Source organism: Zonotrichia leucophrys, chromosome 1 (genome assembly GCF_028769735.1).
Source record: "Zonotrichia leucophrys gambelii isolate GWCS_2022_RI chromosome 1, RI_Zleu_2.0, whole genome shotgun sequence".
Taxonomy (NCBI): domain Eukaryota; kingdom Metazoa; phylum Chordata; class Aves; order Passeriformes; family Passerellidae; genus Zonotrichia; species Zonotrichia leucophrys.
Genome location: NC_088169.1, coordinates 105,289,909 through 105,316,757, shown reverse-complemented (window position 1 = coordinate 105,316,757; position 26,849 = coordinate 105,289,909).

The window sequence follows — 26,849 nt, the reverse complement described above, 5'->3', positions numbered from 1 at the left end:
CAATGACAGTAGTCTTGTTCATTTTTTACTTTGTGTCTGTAAATCTTCTTGAAATAGATTTAAAGGAGCTGGAGCTCCAAATTTTTATTTTGTTCTTTTTTAAGGTCTTTTTGTTTCATTTTCAAGTTTTGCCATTTGCTGTCCTCTTAATGCATGCACTCATATTAACTCTTAAAAGATACTTTTTGAAGACTGTATTCTGAGCTATGCAGCCAAACCTCCTTCTTATAAAACATCCAAGGATTTCTTTATAGACTTAGCTGAAGATAGCATAATTTAAAAAGTTGTTTCTTCCACTAATTCTTTTATGCTTATTCAGCTACTTTACTGGAGCTTCAAATGTAGGACCAATGAGAATATTTCCAGAGGGTTTGACCTGTAGGAGAAAAGTCAAACCCATTTGAGTTATATATGTTAATATTTTCCTCCTATGGTGAAGTTGGTTGATTAAGAGTTATCATTCCTAAGATAGTAAGTTTACTAATCCAAGAACTTCATAGCACAAAGATGAATAAGTGAACTTGTCAACACATTTGTAGGACTTTTGGGAGTTCCTCCTACTTGCTGTGTCATTTTCCTTCTGCAAACTATTCCTTTGTTTTATGGAAGAGATGGTATTATAGCTACTTCCTACATCTAGAAAGTCATTTTTTTTTCTGCTATCCCTCCTTAATTTTTAGTTTGCTTTTTTTTTTAAGTTAATGGGAGGAGCATTGTAGCTCAGCATTAACTTGTCATTTCATACATCTTTTTCAAAGGAAGCTTGTTAAGATACCACTGCTCCAAGTCAGAAATATTTTTGGTTGTGGTCAAAAATAACTGGTAACTGGAGAGACTGAATTTCACCTGCTATGGAGAGAGCATTCAGTTGTTTGAACCCTAGTTCTGTGTTGCTGAGCAATCTGTTTAAGGTTGTTCTGGTTATGAGGAGTTGTTAGATATAGATCACACTGTCAGGTTGTCGTGGTTTACTTGAGTCAGAGCTCATAGAAATGTAAGATAAAGCAATCTATGAACAGAAAGAGCAGTGTTTTTTTCCCTTGTTCTTGCTGGATAAAATCCTGCAAGCTTTACTTTCAGAGTTCATTTTTGGAAGGAGGGAAGTGGACCTGCTCTGTTCACACACCATCTGTTCAAATATGTGACTCCTAAGACTGGTAACCCCTTTATTTTCATGCAGTTTTTAAGTACTTCTGTCTTTTAATTCTTGCTATTTGCCTGTTATTTGACTGATGGCAGCATAACTCAGTCAGCAGCCTCTGGACACACATTGCCAACCTGTGAGGTTTAGATGACTTTGAAGAGTTATATGTCAATGCAAATTTGGTTTCAACAAATTCTGATCTTTTGTTACATCAGAATCTGCTTTTATTATCCCCTTTCATTCCATTTCTTAAGAAGCCAGATTGACAAATCCCAAAGATTATGGTAGTGTGGTTTTAGCTCAGATTTAAAGGGAAGATGAAAAGTTTGAAGCTTGAAGGCAATTTTCTTCCTAATTCCCAGGGGGCAAATCTATTGATATAACTAGTCCAGCAGCTAACTTTTCAGCCATGCTGCTAGACCTATGGGAGAATTACCTGACAGACTTTTCCAAGGGAGAAATCAAGGGTGGAGGGAATACTAAGACTTTCTTATGATAGTTAGAAGTCTTCTAAAGGCTTACCAATGTAGTACAGATACCATTTTCTATAGGTGAAATTCACTGGTTATTTTCTGCTTTTAGTTGGTCCTCTGTTTTAAATCTAAACAATGACTTTGTGAAGAATATAATCTGCAGAGAAACACCCAGACCATCTGTCAGACATCGTTTATAATGCACTTTTCTTACTGTAAGTGACAAAGTTCAGGCAGAAATTCTAGATGAAAAAAAGAAAAGCTTTTATTGAAGACCTTGAGGTGCTATCCCTGGCATCAGTTTGAAGGGAAGAATAATTTCAGATCCTATAATAAAATAATAGAGGTAACATTCCATTTTCAAGACTAAGTTTTAGCAATTTGAGTGCAACTTTTTTCTTTATCTTTGCCCTCAAATAATGACGAATCACACTGAACTTCTGTCACTTGTTTTAAACTGGCTGGGCTAGTTTCAGCCTTCTACAGACATATTGTTGCTGTGGAGTAAGTCTGTATGTAACCTAATGTATTTTTATTGATTGAGGAGAAGGAGGAGAGAATGGCTTGTTTTTATGCATACAAAAATCTTCTGCATTTGCATCTGATGGTGTGGATATGATCTGCTGGTGCTCAGCTGTTCATAAGCTAATTTTTCCTCCTAGTGAAACAAAAATTTGTTCACTGAGAAATTGTTTGTGCAGAACCTCCCAAGGTGAGCAGGAATCCCAATACAGTTTCCAAGATTGCTGCTAGTTTCCAAAGACTCCAAAGGCATTATCAATAATTGTTTGGTCCAGAAGCACCAGACAGCATTAAATGCCTTTGGGATCCATAGTGAATTTACAGAACATCAGCAGTGTTTACATAACAGAAGTAACTGTATTAACTACTAATGCAATGTATACCCTCAGGCAATATAGTCAGACTTTGAATGACTTGCAGAAGCAGCTTTTCATACCATTCAGAGGATGGGGGCAGCCAAAAATAATCTCAGTGACAGTGTGAGTCTGTCACTGGTCTTCAGATGTATCAAGTTGTGTCTGCTGTTCAAGTCTGTCTCTAAAATAAGGTCACTGAAGACTTTTGAGTGTGTCACTCTGGTTCTTGCTTTCCAAGATATGCAGAATCTGCAGTCATGAGAAATGCTGTGGGTAGTGCAATATGTCTGTAGGTAGCTAGAGCTTGGTCTCCAGCAGGAAGAAGGAAAGGGAGCAGGAAACAGCTACAGAGACAAGGACGATTTGAAAACTAAATTATTTTATTGATGCTGAAATGCAAAATAAGGTGATCAACGAAACCACTGTGTTGTCTGAGTGTGAGAAAGTTCCTGGGCTCTGCCTCAGTTGACATGAGACAGAAAATACAACTTGGAGCATGAGGCCCCTTGTGCAAATCTTTAGAAGTGCTTCTTTATTGCAATTGCCTCGATTCTATATTTGCAAATGCGGGGATTCAGGATGGATAAACATTTTTTTCAACCCATGCTTAAGTGTAAAAACTGAAGCATTTTATGAACTACATCTCTGATAATAAATCATGTGTAGGTATTTCTCTTCCTAACTGCTTGTTCTGATATAGGGAATTATGTATGGTTAGCATGAAACGAACATGCAGAGAGGTACATGTACAGCACTGTGTTCCCAGTCTATTGTACTGTTAAGATTTTCTTTAATATTCTTTTCTCTGACTCAGGACTATGAAAGGGAAGAACTGGTGTAGAACCATGGAGTTATTTCTTCTTGTTTTTAAAAACTAAGCCTTTAAAATGCAGGTATTAAGATTAATTAAACAGTCCTAAAATCCCTTGTGTTACTCCAACCTTTTCAGTTGTATTGAAGTCACCAGAACCCTGTACTCTTCCAGATGGTATTTTACACCCCAAACCCCATCTGGGTTTAAGGATAGGTGAAAAATGTTCCCAAAGCATAATTGTAGACACCTCTCAGAAAAAAATCACATTGCATCTATTAAAAACTGCTGCTGAAATAAGCTAATTGTGATTTTACAAAGGAGAAAATAAGGTAGAACAAACTTACCTGTAAGGATTTTAGCTGGATGTTTCCATTCTGAAACCAGTCCAACGCTCAACACTGTGAGCAGTAGGAGATATCCAACTGCAGGTGGATGCTATCAGATTTAATTAACTTTTTCCATTCATCTGCATTCCCTTCTTTACTCAAGGTAACAATATTATTATAGTCAGGTATATAGGTAACAATAATATTATAGTTTTTATATTTCCAAAAGATAAATCTTAGGTCATAATTTAAAAGGGCCAAATTAACCTCAAATGGCCAAAGTTGTTTCCCATACAACTGCCTAAAAGAATTGCAATGTCTGAACCTCACATGTTTAGTATTTTTCTGGTTTTACCCAGATCTCAATTTATAACAGTGGAGATCCAAGTTTAGCAATAGTTCATAGTAAATTTTTTCATGGAAAAAATAGTGTGCAGCTCCCATTGGTGTGATTTTTTTTCTGCTTCATCCTGGTATTGGAGACTGAAAATTTTCAGGCATTTTATTGTTTCTTTTAGTACATTCCATATATAAATTTCAGCTAAGCTGTGAGCTACAGCACCAGTGTTTTTAACGAGACAGAAGGAGATGAGATTAATCAATTTATTTCATTATGGGTTGTTTCAGCATTGGTACTCACATCTCAGTTAGTAGAACTGAGTACACTAATCTATTTATTTCTGGGTTCTGTGGGATCCTCCTAAAGACCCTGAAAAGGAATTTTTAATTTATTTTTTAATTCCCAATACCTAAAGCACACCACGCCAAAAATTACTATTGCACTGTTATTGCAGTATTTTGAGCTTTATAGTTCAAAATAAAGAGTAAACATGTTCCTTGCCAAATGTGTAAAAAGGTTAAAAATGGTTTTCTTTAATTTTGTTATCTCACACTACTAAATGTTTGCAATGTGCCATAATAAGGGCACATAAAAGTATATATATTTGCTGTTCTAATTCAATGACACAAAATTCGAGATCCCTGAGGTAAGGTTAAGCAGAAGCTCGTGTAGTCAGGGTTGAAATTCAGACACTGCAGATATAATCCATCTCCCTGACACATGCAGTGCCTCATTGTGAGACTGCCAGACACAGTCTGCTGAGATGGGAATGTCACAGAATACCAAAGTAGGGGGAGAGGCAGTTTTGTTCATCATTGCTTTTCTCTGCGAATATCCATCTAGCAGTCTACACGCACAGCTATTGCCAGACAGAGAAATATGAATGCAGCACGGAGATGCAGCAGCTAACATTCACAGATGTATGTGGAGCATATGCTGGGAGCTCAGAATTACCTGCAGATAATTTGGGCAGTTAATCAGGTTAATTGCTTATTGCTAAGGCAGGATTTTGGTACAGACGCTGAGTCACTACCTCAGTTGTCTAGCAGAGATCAATGAAAGGCCTGGTTGTCTGCATCTTCTAGTGAATTCTGAGCCTAAATGACAAAAGGGACCCTGAAGGCAAAGAAACTGCACTGTCATCACCGGGAATGCAGGCAGGCAGGCAGAAAGAACTGCAGTGGCAGAAAGAGAAAAAAGCTTTTTCAAAAATATGAAACGCTACTGGTCTTGCAATTACTTCTTGGTTATTCCCACTCCATCATTATTATAGTTTATATATTTATATATAGATATATATTATAGTTATTCCCACTCCATTCTGGGGACATAAAAGGGAAACCTCTGAAGCAGTACAGAGAAATTAAGGTTCCAAAATGAGAGATAAAGGTGTATTTCTGTCATATGTGTAAGCTGGTGTTATGCAAAAAAGCAAAGAAACTTGGTTGTGTTTTTCAGACAAACAGATTTCATTGGATTTTCAAATGCTCATGTCAGGCAGCAAAACACTAAAATTATTTGAGTGCCTGGCCTGAAGTGGTTTCTACCTGGCATGAGCATAGGCAGTTCTTCTGTAAACTGCTGGGATCCCTGAATAGTTATGGCTCTAATCCGAAATGAGGAAAGCTTCCAGGGCCCTGACAAAACACACCCTTGCCACAGACTTGGCAGAAATCAGGTTGACCATATGACCAACAGGGCTGGAGGGACATGACTGTCTGGGTTTATGTCTGGACATATGGCAGGATTTGCATAGTGATTAAATACTGTTGACTCTAGCTTTTAAAGTGTGTTTTTATTTGAAATAGTGCATCCTGTTCTAGGTGGACTGAGCAACGTCTCTGTACAGGCATTTTTCTGCCGAGTTGTAAAAGGCAGCCTTTAGCTAAAAGCACCATCTGTGACATGAATCAGCAGTTCAGTGATGCAGCTGAGGAGCTTGGAGCAGTGGGATGGATGGAAGGAAAGGGCATTTTTCAGTGTTAGAATGCAGCTATTATGGGGAGGCTAATAGTTCCCAGGCTTGCAGCAGAAGTTTCTGGGGGAACGTGCAAGCAATTAAAGGTTTTGGAGCAGGTAGGCTGTCTGTGGGGGAAGAGGGAGTTAAAAGTCAGGTTAGAAATTTTGGCCTTGGTTTAATCACACAGGCACACACACACACACACACACACACACACACACACACACACACACATTCCCTGCAGCTCAGTTCCTGTAATCAGTCATTTAACTCTGTTTGCTTGGTGATGGTTTTCAGTGCCCCCTTGGAATTCCCTCCCTCCAGCCCAGTACAAAGCCCTGGCCTTTGCAAAGTGCCCTACAGCACCATGGAGCAAACCCAGGGCAGCAAAACTACACATTTCAATTCTTTTGGTCATTTCTTCTTTTACTTGGGTATGACTTCTCTTTACACCATCTTTCTCTGAACCCCTTGTTTACTATTATAACTGCAATTTTCAGGGCTGGAGGGAAACACCATCACCCAACCTCAGTTTTCTTTATCACTCCTGAGAAGAATAGTGACAATCACACCAACAGTGTAAAGCTGGCAGTTGTTTGTCTTGATTTTTCCACCTGCACTAATCTCACATGGGCATGGGATTGCCAGTGATAACAAGTTCCCAGGAGCCTCATTTTGTGTCTCTTCAATTTCCTCCTGCTGCACATTTTCCCCAAAAGGTAGTTGGACACTGAATTACTGAGCATAAAATCAGAGGCTAACCTGCTACAATCACTTAGAAATGGATTAGACTTATATATAGTTTTATAAAACAAAGCTCATTATGTAATTTGGTTATCACCTCACATCTGTATATTTTGGGTAAATCTGAATTTTTTTAGGTGTGGAAAAAATGATATATTTCTGTGTATCTTGGTTTTGTAATTCCACATCTAGTAAAAATGCAGAAAAATTCTGCATGATATTTCTGAGAAGCTGACAGAAATAAGAGCATAGACAGTTAGAAATAAGAGTATCATAAAAGTTTTTCTTTTTTCTTTTTTTTTAAATCTATTTCAGGGAATCAGAGAAAAATGTTTTAATCCAAAATTTATAGATGCAAGCATTATTATCAGTTCATCATTAGTAACATTATTATCAGTTTTTACTTATTTGATCTATCAAAGGTGCTTTTTGTAATTTTGTCTCTTGGAAGAGAGAGAATGTGGCAAAGATAATATGTACTTTTTACATATTACATAGAAAAAAAATTCTCCATTTTGAAAACTTTAAGTAAAAAGTGGGATTAATTTTTTCACAAATAAATGGGTAGGAAGTTCTGTTCTACCAGTTCTGTTAAGTGATTGCTTTTTAACCACTAAAACTCAAATAAGATCCCGTGACAGTTTTTCAAACTTAACCCCAAATTACAGCTTTTTTTTAATATTTATTTTATTCTAAAACTAGATTACAAACCACAGAAGTTTTAAAATAAATAATAATTAAATCTATATTAAAGTTGCCCTCTAGAGACTTGATCTTCAAAGCTGCTTCATTAATAAAGGATATGATGAATGGGATATTTTGAACTTTCATTCTTTGACTGTCCTATCTACCTGTGTCACTTCTGACAGTAAGTACTTACAGTCTTGTTTTGCTTTAACATCTTTAAAGTATAATCTTACTGTATTAGCAATACCTTTTCCCATGTTGCTGGACTGTCTGATAGAAGGGAACAGCATTACCTACATATTTACACACATAAAATCATACATATGAACCCATAAAGAAGTTCAGTTAACATAGATTTCAGTGTGATTTCTTCATGTATTTGAACATGCATTCCAGAAACCCAAAGAAATTAGAAATTCTTATGGAGAAATCAGGCAGCAAGGATATTGTCCAAGTGATATTTTACACAAGGGCAGAATCAGATGTTCCAGTGTCCATTCCATAACTTAGGCCACCACTCTGTCAAAGATCTATACTAATTCTTGGTTCACACTGTCTGGAGTGTTTTGAAAGTTTAATTCTCAAAACTGTGTTGTTTCTTCTCTATGATCCACTCTCCTAGAAATGATCTTTAGGAGGTCCAGAGATTTCAAGAGGTTTGAACTTGGGGGAGCTAAATGCATTTGTGGCGCTATACTTCACCTTGGTTGTTTTTGACTCACAATATTGCTGTTAAAACAAATGGGCACCCAAAATTTCAAAAGGCTCCATTTTGTTATCAAGTTCTCTGATGAGAATATGTATTAAGAAAAGCTCTGATGTATCAAAAAGAGAGTGTGATGGTGGGTCATTGGTTCATTTGGAAAGTGTGGTGTATCAAGTTTTCAACCTTCTGAAAAAAATATATTTGAAGCACCATCTTACTCCTTGTTTAAGTTTCCTGTTTAGTTGCCATAAAGCTGTGGAAAAGCCAAGAAATTGAAACTGTTATGGAGTGTGTTTTGCTTTAATTATCACAGTTCATGAGCTATTGGCTGTTTCTAATATACCATTTAAGGTAATTTTTATCTATGCATTTTTGTCTTCTCTGTCATGTGCAGATTGTTTGTCAAAGGAGCTTTTACATAAAGAGAAAGACTGAAAATAGCATCAGCAAAACAACTGAGAGTATTCTAAAAATGCTCTTTAAAGTAGTCATGTCCTCAAGTTATACCTGACAGAGAGAATTGGGAAGGCACACTAGAAATACATTCATATTTGTCTTGACTAGCAGTTGATGCTTTCATTTTTGGTTTGAATACTGGCATGGTTTATTGGTAGGGTGTTGTCTAGATTTTGTCAGCTGCTGTGTTGCTGCCTTGCAGGTAACTTGAGTATGTACCTGTCCTTTGGGGTGACTCTGCATTGTTGGGGTTTTCACTCAGGCAAGAATTTGTATGTAAATAAAAACACTCTCAGGTTTGACTTTTTTTCTGCTGATTGTTTTTCTTCTGATTTCTTCTTGACAAGTAATAGCTCCATGAAACTACACTGGACGGCATATTTAATCATAAAAAATAGGAAAACTACCTGGGAAGACTCCTTAATAGGAATGAAGTTTGGAAAACAGTGGAAAGTCAAAGAAAAAGCATCAGTCTGCTTGTTCTGAGGCAGCTGCTGTGTCACATGAGCCACCAGCCACCAAGGCCTTCCACTTGGAGGAATTCTGCCATAATTATCCTGACTCATTACAAACCTCACCTGGCTTTAATTCACCAATGTAACCTACTGAATATTTTTCCTTTGAGATGCCCTGAGCGTGTAAGCACAGCAGGGATTCATCTGGGGACATCTGACCTCTTTTTCCTCCTTCCCTACACTTTTCCCTCTCTTCTTACACTAAAAGGCAACAAATTTCCTGCTGCATGTGAGCGTAACCATCACATGAATGCCAAAAGAATACAGCGAGTTGTTTTAAAAACAAAAGCTGGGTAAAGCAGTAATGATTTGCTGCTCACTGTAAAGCTTTGCCAATTTAGCTATTTGTTATGCTCTGAAGATTTACATGGGCTCCTTACCAAGACTTCAGCAATGTGGCATCCTGATCCCTTCCTCTCTCTGGTTTGTCCATGCATCCCTGACTGTTGCACATGGATTCCATATGCAGTTTCCTAAAGTGCACTATTTGTGGGGATTTCAGCTGCTGAGAGCAGCTGTGGCTAGATTCTAATGCTGACTTTGGAACATGATACAAAACTGTGTGGTGTTTTATGCTGCAACATCACTGTTCTATTAATTTTTAAAGAAGATGCTAACCATTTCTTAGTCAAACATCTTTGTTTCTTATTTCCCATTTCCACTACTTCTGGCGTCTCATTTTGATTTCAGACATGCATTTTGTGGATGCAAAGCGTTGTTTGGTTTTTCTTGAAATATATCTCAACATAAATTTTTATTTATTTCATAGTCCCAGTGTAAACAAAATTGAAGTTTGAATTGATGTCTTAGATTTAAATTCTCCTGCAGAGGACTTGGGGTATAGTTATTTGGCACAACAATTTATGAGAGAGATTTTAAGGGTAGTGTTACTTATATTAATGGATGTTGTTCTTGTTTTAAGAGATCTGAAGGGTTTTAATTGTTGAATTTAGTGGGAGTTCTCTTGTTTGGTTTTGGGCCATGTTTTTTGTTGGTTTAGATGTTTTGGGGTTTTCTTTTGTTTCTTTGTTTTGTTTGTTTTTTTAAGCCAGCTGAAGATAAATTTATATGGGTACCTAAGGAAACAAGGAAGCAAGTAACAGCATCATAAAAAATACATTATCTACTACTGACAACTATCTTGAAACATGCTGTGCCTCTCAAATTAGAAATATCTGCATTGATCATTCCAGCTAACACTAAGAGACAATGGTAGCTCGGAGAATGGTAGTGCAGAGAGAGTAACTGTCTTTATATTTGCACCTCTAATATTTTTATTTGTGTGTGTTCATTGCATGTATCAGAACAATTACATTCTATTACATTCTATTTTGCACAATAATATTAGGTTCTTTTAATTAGTTATTTAGTAGTTTTAAAAAATTAAGTGTTGGGTCTATTTCTTTCATGCTTTTGTGGAGCTGATTCATAGAATCACAGAATTGCTTAGGTTGGAAAATATCTCTGAGATTATTGAGTCCAACCTTTGACCAAAGAGCACCTCATCAACCAGACCATGGCACATCCAGGTGTTCTTGGAGTCACCATCCCTGGAGATGTTCACCATCTCTCTGGGCAGTCCATTCCAAAGTTTAATAGCCCTTTCCATTAAGTTCCTCCTGATGTCCAACTTGACCCTCCCATGCTGCAGCTTGAGGCAATTTCCTCTTATCCTATCAGTGGTTTCCTGGGAGAAGAGGCCAACCCCCAAAGCTCAATGAAGTCAGAGGAAAGATTTCACACATCTTTCTTTCCTCTATTGTTTTGGTGTTTGATTTTCTTTTTTTCCCCCCACTGAATGGACTGTGAAGGCAACAAGGTTTTGGTGAAAAACAACGGGATGATTTATACAAAATTGACAGAAATAGGAAAGACAGGCCCTTTTGCTTTGTACCTGATATTTGAGGCTGTAAAAGCACACAAGTGTTTAGGCAGAAGGAGAAATGTGCAAGCAAAATCTGATGGCAAGCTGCAGAACAGGTCTGAGGAGCTGCTGCAGGTCCTCTGCAGCCAGGTCCCAAAGATGATAGGCTTCCTCTTGTTGGGGCTGGCACACTTGGCTGCTTAGGAAGGGTTTGTTCATTTGCTGAGTGCCAAACCAAGAGTGCCCAAATGAGAGAATGTCAAAGGTGATCAGCTTGCCAAAAGTTTTGATTTCAAACATCTCTCTCTAGAAGGGTGTGGACTTTATGGGAAGGTTTGTACAGCTGAAACACTAACACCAGGTCTGTATCTGCTTCTTGTTCTTGCTCTCTATTCCCTTTGTTTTATGTTTTATGTTTGGCAGTTGCCATTAAAATCTTTCCTGTTACTGTCAACCTTTGCTGTCTGTATTGACAACTACTGTGACGTTAAAGCTGGAGAACACTGAAATAGAACTAACTAGGCCAAAGAAAGAATAGTGAATATTTTCATAGTTGCTATTGCAAATGACTGCTGCAGATAGAAGCAATCTTTAACTTGCAAAACTTATTAGGGCATATTCTGATCTCTTTCTATTCCCTGTCCTAATGTGAAAATTGCCATTTTTGTGTTCACACTTTACATGGAGCAGTTTGGTTTAAATAAAGTTATATTTATCAGATAAATAGATGTTTAAGTATACACATAAAATGTTCACAGTTATTTCCTGCTATCCTCTAATAGGATTCTAGGATTACCTGAAAAATTGTGAACACTGTTGAGTGTTTTTCTTAAAATGTTTTTTTTATAATAATCTGCTAAGGAAAGAGAGATTGAAGAAATTTAAGAAAAATATAAAAATATTTTAGCACCGATTTTTTTCTAAATTTCTATTTTGAAACCCAGATAATAGTTTATATAGACTGTTCTGATGGAAGTCTCTTGCTAGGAGGGTAGCTGTGGGGCAAGATGGATTTGCATATAGGTTGACACTTATACTGAAAGGAATTTTGAAAGGTATTTCTATGTATATTTTGGTGCCTAATTGCTAAAATGTTCTAGATGCTAACATGTCGTATATATTCCTGTTATTTTCCCAATTAAAATAAATATTAATTTTAAAAATCATGCTGTCTTTGTTTCTATGACTGGCTGTATTTGAGAAAATAGTATTTCTTTGTTTATCATGATGCAGCAGAGGTTCCTCAGAGGCAATGTTCTCTTTCTACTAGAGAACAGGTGAAGGCAAATGCTGCTCTTATCTCCAAATTTAGCAGACCTTTGAGTGGTTCCTTCTATTCCATGGGACAGAGACACCTTGGAAACATCGAAGAGGCATCTTGGGGGTGAGCAAGATTAATTAATAAATATTTTCTGGTTCCTCTTCATTCAGAGCTCTTTCTTAGAAGCAGGAGCATGAACGACTGTTCAGGGCTGTTTGCACGAGATGCTGAAAATTAACTAGAGCCTGACACTGCAGAAAATGTAGGAAAGATGGGAAGAGAATAATGTGAAAAGACTACCTGCAAAAGTAGGCATGTGACTTGAATACATTTCATTCCATGTCCCAGCTATTGCTGGATTGTCTTGGAAAACCATCAGGTCACAGAAATAAGTCAGTGGTGAGTTACAATTTACTCCAAGCTCCATCAGCAATAATGAAGAAATAAAAATAAAATTAATAATTTTTTTTAGGCATTTAGCTTGTTTTGCTTAGGGAAATAAGGCCACCAGGAACAAAGGCACTGTAGGTTAGTGGCATAAGCTTATTATTTTGGAAGTGTAAAGCTATTAAAGTGACAATTGTGAAAGTCACTTGAAGAGGGAGAGAAGCTTAGGAAATAAATATATCTACAGCAGGTAGAGACTGTGCTTGTGACATCCCAGCTGTTAGTTATATCCAGGAGCTGAAATAAAAGTACATTTTATGGATTAATTAAAAGGTTTAGTAAACAGCAGTGGTGCTTTATTTAATCTAATGTGCACCAGCTAGATCCAGTTCCCAAACAGTCTTAAGTGAATACAAACCATCTTACAAATTCCTTTCTGATACTTGTGGATTTCAGGAGGCTTAAGCAGAGGACACACACCCTGGGGTCTGTCAGGACTCTCTGAAAGTATTTTTGTGCTTCTTCCTGTGTGTGATCTCACATGATCTCAGACTTCTTTTCCTCTAATCCACATTTCTTCCAGAATAGTGTTTGAATAAGGATAGAAGTAATAACTTTTCCTTTTTTCTTTTATTTCTAGATTTTTTTTTCTCATCGGTGTTTCTTGTCTTCCTTTATTATTTGTATCATTAGCAAGTAGGCAGAACAATAGACCAAAATGTCTCTTAAAATCGTTAATGGAGAAAGTCACCACCAGCTTATATAGCTTCTACTCATTCTGTTGACTGTTTCTTATATTATGAATTACTTTTCGCTTTTTAGGACTAACAACATGGACAAATGCTTGCAATCATACAGGAAGATAACATTTTTTTTTCTACAAGGATTTTTTCCCCCTTTTTCTGTCCCAATTCATACTTTCCCTGAAGTTAATGAAAGTTACATGCAGAGCATATCCCCAAAGGATTTACTGGAAAATTTTACAATGCTAAAATAAACAGAGGGTTGTGGCAATATGCTCTGGTGAAAATAATGCTGTCTCTGTTAGCTCAGCTGCTCAGGTGCAGGAAAGCAGTTTTCTTCCAGAGGCTCCTGTCAGATGCCTGCAGGACTTTGCCTCATTTACCATTTAACCTTTCCACTATGCTTGGCAGAAAATCCTCACAAGTGCCAAAATGTGATCAGATATTGAAGTCCGGGTCTCCTCCAGTCCCCTGCCTTTGCTTGAGGAGTCTGAACAAGGGCAACACTAATGTGGATTTAAGGCACATGCGAGAACAGAAGTCTGAGTAGGAACTCTGGTTATGTATAGAATACACATTTTTCTTTTTTTTTTTTATGATAGTTTATAGTGACTTTTCTTTCCTCCAGAGACCAGCAATTGTAAATAGTAGTCTATAAGATCTTGGGGAGGGGAGCTGAGATTGAACCTTCCTGATTTTCATTCAAACACACTTGGGTTGCTCCCAAGGAGTAGCTGGATCATGGAGCAGAACCAGGCATTTGCTGTGGATGTGCTGTGGCTTTCTGTACAGATGGCATGTACATGCTGCCTCTTTATCCCAGTCCAGTCATTCCAGACTGAAAGTCTGGGAATTTTATTACTTTCTATATTTCTGTTATGTAAAATGTTGGGTGTTGGGGGTCTGAAACAGTGAAAAGTAAGGAAAGAAAAATAATAAAGAAAAGTATTGTTATGTCATGTTCAAGATATTATTCCTCTTCTTTATTTCCTTTCTACCTGCTCATTAAAGTATAATGACTATACTATTTAGGTGAAATAGATTTTCTATTTCTACTCAAAAATACTGAATAAGTCAGAGCTGAAGTTGATAAAGTTGACATAGTCAGGCTGGGGTGTTTTTTCAGGTTGTTTTGGGTTTTTTTTAATCTGAGGTACATAGCAACACTGTCCTTGGAATCTTCTTGGCAAATTTTTAGCATTTACAGAAAAAATGGGTCTGGGGCTTTGCTGTAGCACTGCTGCCCCAGTTCTGTGTGCTGATATCTAGCTCAGCAGATAGCAGAAGGAAAGCCAGTGTGCTCACGGAAACAGTGCCTCCTCAGACAAGTGATAATCAGCCTAATGTCGGCGTCATGCTGCAATCAGACTCTGACAAGGTTTGCAAATATCTTGAAAGGAGCTGCTCATCTTCAAATGCCGTAGCTCAAAACCCAAGTGGAACAAACCTCAGGATTGCTGCACGTCAGCTGCAGAATTTTGTTGATGAGCACAGCATGAATAAACAGAGGCCACTGCTATCATCACCAGCAGGAACAGCCAGATGCACTGGGCTAGTCGACTGCTTAAAATCTTGCTGCATAACCACAGAAACTAAAAATGGAGCTTAAAAACCCATTACACGTCTCCAGAGCCATGGACTGTCTTTTTGAAGCTTCAAGGCCATTTTTAATCAGCGCCAAAGTCTTTTTTTAGGCATGTCTGTTCTCAGGAACTTCTGTCTGGCTTTCACCATTCATGAGAACAGAATGAGTCCTGGGGAGGGATAGGGCATAGCATGGTGGTTCAAGCAGAGGGATAGACCATGAACCATCCCAGCTCTGCCACAGGTATGCATGCTCTGCAACTGGGAAAGTCATTTGCTCTGTTTGTGCACTTATTTTCCCAGCTGTGAAATGGGGGCAGCATCTCATCTATAACTGTAACACAATGCTTGTTCATTCATGGGTTCCCAATGAATTTTAAGCTCTCTGCGATGAATAGTGAGAAACCTGCAGGAAAAAAAAAAAAAAAAAAAAAACAAGCAGAAAGAGAAAATATTGTTTGGTATGCACTGGGCTACCTCTCTGTGGTTTTGAGGGAAAGCAATTTGCTTTTTTCTGCTGTAGTGTCTTTAGTCTGGGAGGATTAAGGGTTTGAGGAAGGCTAAGGCAGGATTCTCCATCTGTTGGCAGCTTTGCCACCATAGTGGCATGGTGAAGGCAGCCTGCAGTGGAAAAGCCATGTTACGTGCATTGCACCTGCTTTCTGTGAGTCTAAAATGACTTTCATGATGGGCCATACTGGAATTGCTAAACATGATGTACTAGAAAAGACCTAATCTGATGCTGGCTGCACCTAGGGCTACAGAATCTCTCTCAGTGGTGCTGTGCAAAGCTCCAAAAGGCTGTGTTTGATGTACATTTGCTTCCCTGGTGTGGGAGGAGGCAGCAGCAGCCTGGCTGGCATGTAGGGCAGGGAAGTCTTTTTCTTCATCTATAAAATCCAATCAGTATTGCAGTTTGAGATGACAGACTCTAATGCCACTATTGGACAATTTTAGGCAATTTATTTCTTCAAGTCAAATGTAAAAGACAAAGAAAGAGCCCAGCAACTAAAATTTTACATGAGATTTGATGTTCTGCTTTTTTTTTTTTTAAGACAGTGGTTTTGGTCTGTACTTTGGCCTATGGTCTATACATATTCCCTCGCAGTGTTAAATACAGAAGTTACACAGTGAGAACATTTCTTTCTCAGAAAAACGTGAATCCCCTAAGAATCACATAGAGAGAAGCCCCTAAACCAGTGGGGTTTTTGTTCTGCAAACTAATTTGTAGATTTTTTATCTTATAATGAGACCTGTGGGGCTGCAGTTGGTGGGGATTTCCGTTTGGGCACATTCACTGTGGAAGACCTTCCTGGATCTTGCCAGGTTCCCAACTGAATCCCCTAGATCCTTGTTCTTGTAGAGCAATATGGTGAGAGAGTGGGAGCATTTACTACCTCAGTTAGAGGTGTGCTTTCACACTCCATCACTCCTCAGGGTCTGAAAGGACTCTGAAAGATTCCATGAAAGCCTCCAAGCCACACAGAGAAGGGAAGCACCCTCCAAGAGCAGCGGGGATGTCCAAAGCCCCATGGTGACTCACTGAGACTGCAACAGGTGCAGAATCCATCCTCCTGTTCTGCTTTGCAAGTTAAAAAAACCTCCCTGTATTTAAAATGTTGCCTGGTATTTTCTGTTAGTTGCAAGGAGATAGCACTCAGTGTTGAGTGGCCTCAGAAAGAGGTTAATACATCATATCCCAGGACTTAATTGCCAGATCCTGGGAAGTCTGAATTTCCATCCCCTTGAAAGACACACTAATTTTTTAGTAGTTGTGAGGATTTTAGCATTGTTATGAAAATTTTACCTATAGGAATAGAAAATTAAAAACCGACATATGGAGTCTGGTTCAAATGAATTTGAAATTTGTGCCTGGAGACCACTCTCTGAAGGAATTGCATGACATAATATTCCACTTTACAATTTTTCAGGTTTTGTTTATATTCATGAATTATGGGGAGACTGCAGCTCCAGGTCTTTATGGTGAACCAGATCAAATTTTATTCTAAATAAGGAACGACATAAAGATCTGGAATAAAATTCATTTAAAGGAAAAAAGTAGTGCCCTACAAGAATTAAAGGCCCAGTTAAGACTAAGTTAATTCAAACATGCCTCACCAATGTTTTTCTGTGATTTCCGGTATATTTATCTTTTATATATTTATGCTGAAAAATATAGTCATTTGTATATCTATACTGAAAAATACAATCCTTAGTCATATTGGCCATGACTAAATTAATCCTTTTTCTGCTAATTTATCCTGTTGGGACAGTACCATAACAGGAGACCTCAGCTTTTGTCCATGATATGAATCTTGTTTGGCTCCGGAGAGCAGGTTAAATATCTTTGTTTTACCTGTGTTATCTTCCTGATGCCTGAAGGACTACTCAGTTATAAATATGCAGGGAAAATCTGTTCCAGTACATGTATACCTTCTCTGCATTATATCTCTAATAGAAAATGATTGGGAACTGACATACACTGACCTCCAGCAGATAATTATCTGATAAAATTGATACTTCACTTCAAAATGCCTAAAAAATTATACTGTCAGATTGATGTTTATTCCTAAAAGCATTCTGGAGAACTTCCCCTTGATCTTAGATCAGTCCATTGTCAAATTCCTTAAAGGCCACATCATTTATAAATGATATGAACTGCAGATGTATAATTCATGTGGAGCATAAAATAAGGTTTAAAACATTTGTATTAAAAGGTAAGGTGATCCTATATTAAATCATATTTATGGCCTAATTTTAAAGTATGGAATCCTTCTGATTGAAGTTTAGCACTTACTTTTTGTTTTTTAGAATTTATTGGAAAAAGAGGCAACTGTGACAATGATGTTGGCAGACAAGTGGTCTCTTTCTAAAGTCCTTGTGTTGATCTGTCATATTATTTTCCATTAACTCCCCCTACGCTTTCTGCCGATTGCTTTCAGCCATATTTTTACTAAATGTTTTTGGAAGTGCAAACTGCAGATTTCACCATCATTGTTTTGACATTGCAAGCTCAAGGTTAATGGAAATTCTTAGTGGATAAAAAAGAAAAATAATGAAATTTTAAGTTAAATCATCTTGTGGGTATAGCCAAATTGCAGGAATTTTAGAAACCATTGCCACTAAAAAAATATATTTTTAAAAAACCTATTCTGTATGCATTTTACTAATTTTTTCTTACTTCTCATTAAGGTCTAAAAAAGCCCTAAAACTTATATATATTTTCCTACTGCAGAAACCCAATTTGTTCCTATTATCGTTTCTCAAACATCTTTTAATAAATTCTGAGATGTATAATAATGTTATTTGATATGATAATCTTGTTTTTAAAATCTTAGCCTTGATGTCATTATTCACTTTCACCAAAAGCAATAGAAAGCAAAAATTGGCATGTAGAGTCTGGTTCAAATGAATTTGAAGTTTGCTGATGGAAACCTCTCTCTAGCAAAACACAAAGATTTGCTACTGTCTAAGTTCATAAATGACCTTAATTGTTTAAAGGCCATGTCTTTACACCTTTAAAGATCTGCAAGTGTTTACTGATATGATAGTGAGCAGTGTTTTGGCAGTATTCTCTCTGAGATTTGTTTTCTTTGAAGTGTTAGCTAGATTTACACTTGCTTCCCGTTAATAGTGAAGAAAAATAAAAACAGGAATTGTTTTCTTGTAATACATGACAGACCTTTCTTTCCATTTTTTCTCAAAATGATGGGAATTCTCCTGAAGTTTGCTTTTATAGTCCATGGGTGCTAGAGGTTAATGATCTTAAGTGAAAGCAGGCAGACTTTTGGGTGCTTCAGCAACATCTCACCTGATAAACAATTCCAATAATAACAACACTAATTTTAAGGCTGAATGTTTAGTATTTTAACAATCTCTCTTTTCCTAAGTGTCACTACTGCATTCCTAATTTGACTGTGCTACCCAGTAATAAAACCTGGGTTAGAAAATGTGCAATATGTAGAAGAACCAACAATAGACTTGCCATGACCTAGCTTTTAAAGGTCTGGGGTTTCTACTATCCCTCTTCATAAAATTCTTTTCTCATCTATTCTCCCTTGTTTAGGATAAGAAGCCAAAAGATTTGACATTACTTTGGTGAAGTTCACCCATCAAATTCTTAATTTACCTCAGTAATTTCCATCAATATGATTATTTCTTGAAACAGTAACTGAAATATGGTAGTCAATAAAAAAAAGAGGATATAGCACTGCATGTGTTTATTAAAGTACAATCACATCAGATAACTTGATATTTTCATTAAATTAGGATTTTAAGTAACTGATTTCATAGGCAAGGAAAATATTAGATTTTAGTCTGTGGGGACTTATGTAATGAATTTGAAATCGTACTATGCAGAAAATTAGCTTTGTTTAAGATGGAGATAATAAGCAGAAATTTGAGATCAATAACACATTTTCAAAGTTTTGGTCTTGGAGTTGATGAAGTTTACAAATGAAGGTCCCTTAGGATCACTCCGGAGGCTTTTCTTTCACTATTTCATTAACATTTTTCACACAGGGACCATGACAGTGACAACTGTTCATGATGTTAGGTGGTGTTAGCTGTATACAGGAAAGCAAAAATTTCATACTGGAAGAACTGGAAAATCCCAAGGAATGGCAATACACAGGAAGAGTGGACTTTTTTATTGCAACCTGAAGGTTGTCTTTTTGGGGCCAATATATAAAGAATTACCATTTTCAAGCAGAAGGGAACCATTTGGAAGTGATGAAAAGTATGTGTGTAATTTTCGGGACAATTATGTGCTTCCCTTGTAGTAGAACTACGAAAAAGAGAAATAGGACTCCAAGGGTTACAAAGTGAAAGGCTTGCTGTTGTTCCTGGAAAAATTTAACTCCATTGTTCAAAGACCTATGAGATTTAACTTGAAGTAGCATTGAATAGTCTAAAATAGTTAGAATTTTAGCTGTGCAATTGACAAAGAGGACACAAGCACCAGCAGTCTTTTTATTTTATTTTTGGAAAACAGTGGGAATTTTTTTTTTAAAAAGAATGTGATTTACAAGAAGAAAACTTATGGTTTTCTGTAATGCTCACCTCTGTGGTGCTCTGCTACCATGCATTGACCATTGCTGCTCTCAGAGAACAGGAATGTTCTGCTTCATTCTGCTGAGCCCAGGTCTTGCCACAGGGCTTTATGAGCCTTTCTAAACTGTTACCTCATGCTTATAGAGCTAAGCTATCTTTTAATAAGGGGTTTAATTACAGAGATGTGATAATGCTATTTTCCCATGTAAAACAAGTAAATACAGACTTATGTTTTGGTGCTTCTACAAAGGTGTTCTTTGTTTCTGCCTTTATACAGGTGACTACACAGACTGTAGGAATGTGAAAATAACTTAATTTTCAAGGCCATTCTTCTTCTGATCTCTACTGTAAGAATTGTGATCAGTGTTGCTTTTGGTAGTAATTTTCTACTGGGAGAAACAAACAGGTGACCCAGGAGATAGTTTTGTACTAGAGGCCGATTCAACACAACAAATTCATTTCTTTTTAGGCTGCCAATCACTATGATCTTACAATTTTCATGTGGTTTGAATAAAAATATTGCTCTCCACAGCCACAAATCTCTCATAAACACCTCCATGCCATCTAGTTTTCTTTAAGAAAAAAAAAAAAGTGTAGAGAGAATAAATACAAGAGTTTTCCCAGTTCAAATGAAGTCAACATAAGTTGCATTATGTACTTAAAGCTATTGTAATTTGTACTTTCTTGAATAGTACTTTTTGCATTGTGGGAGGCGTTGCATCACAAGCAGCCTTGGGTGTTTACCACTTACTGATGACATTGAGCAAAATGCAAACCATGAGAGGAAAATTAGCAGCTGGTGTTTGAGCATCTCTTGCAAACATCTCTATGGAACTATTTCAGAGGCAGTTCACAAGGGGGTCACTGGCTGTTCTGCTGTTTTGAATGTGCAAGGGTGATGTAAAGGGGAAAATTGAGGAAAAATGAGATATTTTCTCCCCCTACCCCTGATTTCTTTCAAATGGTAAGAGAGGAATCATCAGTTTCTCTGGAACTAGCTTTATTTCAGTATTAAATCAGACAGAAATTTTGGCTGTTTACCCTGGAGTGGGCAGGGAGACCTTCTGGCTCTGCCAAGAATAAATCATAGATGGTGATAATAAGATTATTATTAAAGTGTGCATGCTCAAGAGCAGCAGCATTTAGGTTTGCATCACCACCAAGAGGCAACATGTCAGGCTGGCTTCTATGGAATGTTCCTCCAAAAGAAACTATATCAGGAAATAGTCCATGGGTGTGGGAGAGACCACACTGGATGAAGTGAAGTAAATAAAGCTCTTTTGCTGAAGCATTCATGACTTGAATAAGCATGTGTTTGGAAGAGACAAACAGATGGGCAGAGGAACAATTGTTTTCAATGCAGGTTTGAATCTGCTTATGGTTTACACTTCTTGGATTAGCTTTAAATGAGCAGAGACTCTATTTTTATCTTCATAATTATTATCCTTTGTCATCATTCTGGACTTCCTCCTCAGTATCTAACAAGGCCTAAGTATACCTTAAGAGGGAAAGGGACCTTTTCCCTATCTACATGGAGAGGAAAATCTGCCAAATTCTCCTAAGTATAGCTTAAAGAAAAGCAATTTTGATGGAGAGGGAATGGGTAAGAACATTAGCATAAATATTACATTATCTGCAACAACCCTGGTAATAATGAAAAAAGAAGATATACAGATAAAATGCTTTGATAGTGCAGGACCTGGGCTAACACAAACTGATGTTATCATCATCATCATCATCCCCATCAAGAGGACTTGCTCCTGCTGTTGCTGTGCAGTGAAAAGAAGGTTAGAAATTATAAACATGCCCCATGTTTTCAAATCAATTATTTAAATTAAATTCCTTTGTATCTCTTGACTTTTGGTCTCACCTATTTTTATTCATCAACCTTTCTTCTATTTATGTGTTAGCAGAGGCATGTGTATCTTTTTTGTTCCCCAATAAGGCTCGACTTCAGTGGAGAAGTTATCCCCTGGATGGATTCAGCATTCATAGGCTTAATATTCCCATAACTGATTAATTGGAGCTAAAGTGCTTTCTTCCTCATTCTCTCAAACACACACATAACAGGGCATTTTTCAAATTATTTTAAATATTGCTTTCATAAGTTTAGGTCTGAGTTATCCTAACTTTGTGCTCAGAAAAAGCTTCTTCTGGGAAACTCTGGATAAACCAACAGTGATACTTCCATGCTTGTCCTCTTCTTTGCTTTCTTCTCCTTTTTCTATTTGGAGTAGAGGGGATTCTGAGATTCAGAGGCCATTCAAGGAGGAAGGGGAAGACCAAGAGAAGAGAGGCTTTGAGGAAAGTTGGCTTCTATCAGGATATACTAGGACAATTCCTTAATTTAATTGATGAACCGGGAGCTGAATTCATTAGGACATTAAGCCTCCACCATATGTGGAATAAAAATTCTTTTCCCCACTCTTTGTATGTCTGAGCTCTTAAAATTACAATCTCCTACTTCATTTACACATCCAGTGTGCACTCTTATAAGGATAGACTTTCTTTCTTTTTCTTTCTTTCTTTCTTTCTTTCTTTCTTTCTTTCTTTCTTTCTTTCTTTCTTTCTTTCTTTCTTTCTTTCTTTCTTTTTTTTTCTTTCTTTCTTTCTTTCTTTCTTTCTTTCTTTCTTTCTTTCTTTCTTTCTTTCTTTCTTTCTTTCTTTCTTTCTTTCTTTCTTTCTTTTCTTTCTTTTCTTTCTTTTCTTTCTTTTCTTTCTTTTCTTTCTTTTCTTTCTTTTCTTTCTTTTCTTTCTTTTCTTTCTTTCTTTTCTTTCTTTCTTTTCTTTCTTTCTTTTCTTTCTTCTGTCAGATTGGGTTTACGTCTTCTCTGCTCAAACATTCCGTTGAAACTTCTGCTATCAATACAAAATTGCTTTCTATTAACTGAAACAATATATACATATGAAGTGAGTATACTTTGAGCACAATACACTGTTCTAAGCAGCAGCAGCAGTGAAAGATCAAAGTATTCTTTACTGTAGCACAGTAGAAGTGGTTAGTGCCTGTGGTATTCATTCAGCTTGTATTTACTCAAATACTGTTAAGAGCATTTTAGCCAAAAACAAATTTGAAAAGCCAAACAGAAGAGTAAGAGTGAATACAAGACAAGGAGGAGGGACAGAGAGGAAAGGCTGACAAAAGCTAGGGAAATTAAATGGATAGGCTTGTGAAAAGGGGAGGGAGGAAAAATAAGATGGCTGGCAAGGATAAGGAAGGTGAATGGGAAGAAGAAAGTTTTTATATGTATGTTTGAAATAACGTTCAAGTCATGTCTATTTCTGATAGTACTCTCTGTACATACACATAGACAGGCTTAAACTACACAGGACTGAAAATTATGCCATGAATGCCTAAAAATATCAGTTAATATAACTTTTGCTATAAGTTTACAGAATGCTAAATTCTTACATAGAGAAAATTATGTGACAGAGAGCCTGTCAGGATTAATTGGAAGGAATTAATATGGAGTCTGTATCTCTAGAGAGATTTTTATTTCATGATGCCAAATCATTCTCATAATGTACAGTTGTCCTCCACGGTTTCACTCACCCAGCCCTAGCATTTTCCTGCTGTTTCACTGCCTTCTCACAGGCTGCTGTTTCCTCTGTGCTTCTGACAGCAGGACCAAGTGGTGGGATCCCATGAACTCCCTTAGAATGCTGGAATGAGGGAATCCATGTTCTCTGCTTTCCTAGTTATGGAAGCTTGCACTACGGAAGCTTCACTTTATGTGAAGATTTAAAGAGCCCTTTGCACATGCTAGTCATTAATTCAATCCATTACAAAATAAACATGCATGTGAACTCTATCCTATTACATTGTGTGGGGATTTTAGTCTGGTTCTTCCTTACCAAAAATTCAATTAAGACAAACCCAGGGCAATTATGTTGGTAAAATCTATTTTTATCCTTGAAATTACAGTGAAATCCTCTCTCCTGCATAATCAGTAATACCAATTATCAATTATTTAAGGAAATAGGTACTTAAATCATAACAGCTAACTAATTTTGTGACTTTTGTGAGGGATGTCCTATTTATGTCCTTTTTGAAGCTAGCAAGTAGTGCTTATGCCAGCCCACAAGTCCTGGAAATTCATTTCATGGAAGATGTCCCATAGATGCGTTGCATTTTTTATGAACATATTTCGAATCTGCCAGCATTCTAGCAGTTAAATCATATTCTGGCCATCAATAAAAGTTCCACTTACTATTGTACAAGGTATAAATACTAATAAATAATGGCTGTAGCTATGTGTAAGCCTTTAAAAAGACAAACCTGTCCATGTGAATTGGGGACTTCAGCCAAGATCTAACTAGGTGTTTTTTTGTTAGGTGGTATGTCTTGCTATTTGTTGGGGGGCTGTGGGTTGTTTTTAACTGTCCTGAAAAGTGATGATCCCATGGTGATGGGTCATGGGAATCTTGTTTGTGCAGGGCTGGGAGAAACTACTGTTTGATTTGTGAAATACTCACAGAAGTTCTTGATCAGTTGTTAAGACTACACAGAGAAAAAAACTTGGTTTGGCCCTCCTGGAAAGCTTGACTTATATTTATTTTAGTTAGTTTTTGTGGCCATGTAAATCATCAGGCAAAATAATGAAAGAAAAGGAAAGAGTATCTGAAATTTAGCCCTCAAAAAGCAATTTAGTTGAAATAATTTTTAATTCAATGCCAGAACTGAGGTTCAACGAGCAGAGAAATTGGCCTCCATGGGCACATGTAAAATCTGAGGGTTTGGAGATGTAATTTTCTTTCTTAATGGGTCCACATTCAGTAAAATGCCGGTTAAATGAAGGGAGAATTGTAAATAATTAATTAGAACTTCTCAAGGGTTTATTTTAGGTTGAGTCTGTGGGTCAGAACTAATTGTGATGACTAGGAACAGGTTAGATTTCTTTTTTTGCCTTGCCAGTGTTGCTTCCTGGGCTTACCTAAATATTCCCAGGCTGACTCTTACCCTGACCTTAACTGAACAAAAACTGCTTGTAAACCAAGTATGTCAAGTGCATCAGATTTTAACTATCTTTCTGGATCTGTGCTTAATATTCAGGGAAAATAGAGGTATTGTTGCCTGAACAAGATTTCATTTATTAGTTAAAATTGTTGTTTGAAGCTGATCTGAATTTGTAGAATTTGGGAATCAGTTAGTGGCCAGAGTGAAGCTAAATGGGGCAATAAATTTAAAGTTATGATATTGGCATTAAGCATGCAGACTGAGGTTCTTCAGAGCAGCTTATGCAACACAAATATACAGCCTCTATAAAATGGAATGGGAGCTGCACAGTTGCAAGTCCAGCACAGTTTTAAAGGTTTATGGCACTATTTTAAATCAATTTTGCAATCCTTTTGTTTATTTTTGCTACAGTTGATCACAGGATTTTTTTCTTTGCAAGTTGTGATTGGCTTCAACCTTTCCAGGGCCCTCTAAATTCTGGATCAAATTTAAGATGCAAAAATACGTACTTTTTGAAATGCTGTGGCTTTAAGAACAGTAAAGGACAGAGGGTGGAATGAAAACAAGGTTGTGACTGGGATTAACTATGCTTTTGATAGATTAAGTTTATTTTAGCAGTTTGGGCCTCTCTGGAATGGAAACTAGAATAGAGAAATACACTGGTTTGGTTTGTTTCAAAAGGCCTTATTTCCTGCAACTTCATTCTGGTCTGCTTTTCTCCTGTCATCATCTCCTTGGTCTCAAGAAAGCCTACCTGACTTGTTTATGCAAACCTGATGACAGAATTTGGACAAACAGGAAAGTAAGGAAATCACTATGTTCTCAATTCTAGGAGCAAGGCAAATATATTCCATATTTCAAGCAACATTTGGCTTTAATAATAATACTACAAAGGGAAGAGATGTTGCCCAGACAGAAAGCAGCATTCATGGAGAAAGAATCAGAAGAGTGTAGAAGGTATATTCAATCCTTTGAGATTTACTTTTGCAATGTTAGCTTAAATGGAAAACAGAAACTACATATTGCTGTATAATTTTTTAATACTCGTAGCTTAGCCAAATCCCTGAGGTTAAAATGTTTAAAGAAAATAAACAACAAAAGAAATAAAATTAAAACAAAATACTCTCAAGTGCTCTGTAAAACAATCTTGAAGACACTCCAGAAAGCACATCTGTTGTTGGATGATGGAAAAGTACATGATAAACAACCAAAGAGCAATGCCACTGGCATGGAAGGATACATTTTCAAATTGTCAAGATAAAGTTGTGGAACATAGTAATACCTTCCTCTCATGTCTGTAGAATTTAGTACTTCACAGAATTAAACCAAGGAAAAATAAAATCCATTTCAAGGTGGAAAAAACCAATGCACAGACACAATTTACCTAAGATCGTGTGTTAGAGCCCTAAGACAGCTGAAAATGGAACCAGGGTCAGACTGGTGCCTCATTTGATAAGTCATACCTCATTTGGTAAGTCACATCTCTCCATGGTATAGTGGGGCAAAGCTCTGTCAATTTTTTCGTAAGCACATTTACTCTTCTTGAGGATTAGAGGGCTCCTGGAGACAGAATGCAGAAGTGTTTTTCTTTCTGCCATCATGTGCAAAATTATTAGGGTTATAGTTGTCCTCAGCTGGCATTATCAGTTTAGTATTTTCGAGATATTTACAAAGAGTCCAACACCCGTTTCAGTTATTTTTGCATAGTGGCGGCAAGATTAGCCCAATGTGTGTGTAAGATTAAACCTGGGAATTCAGCTGGTGGAAGGAGATCATGGGAGGCAGAGTTGGCATGGCTAAGTAGTGTGAGTCCCTGACCCAGCCCATGGTCTCAGAGGATGGTGATGAGGTGAATGGACACATGGAGGTGGTGCTAACAGCCATGGAATGGGCTGTGTCCCTCACTGATTCCAACCTGCTCAAGCAGCCAAACCCCTAGAGAGGCTCAGATAAAATAA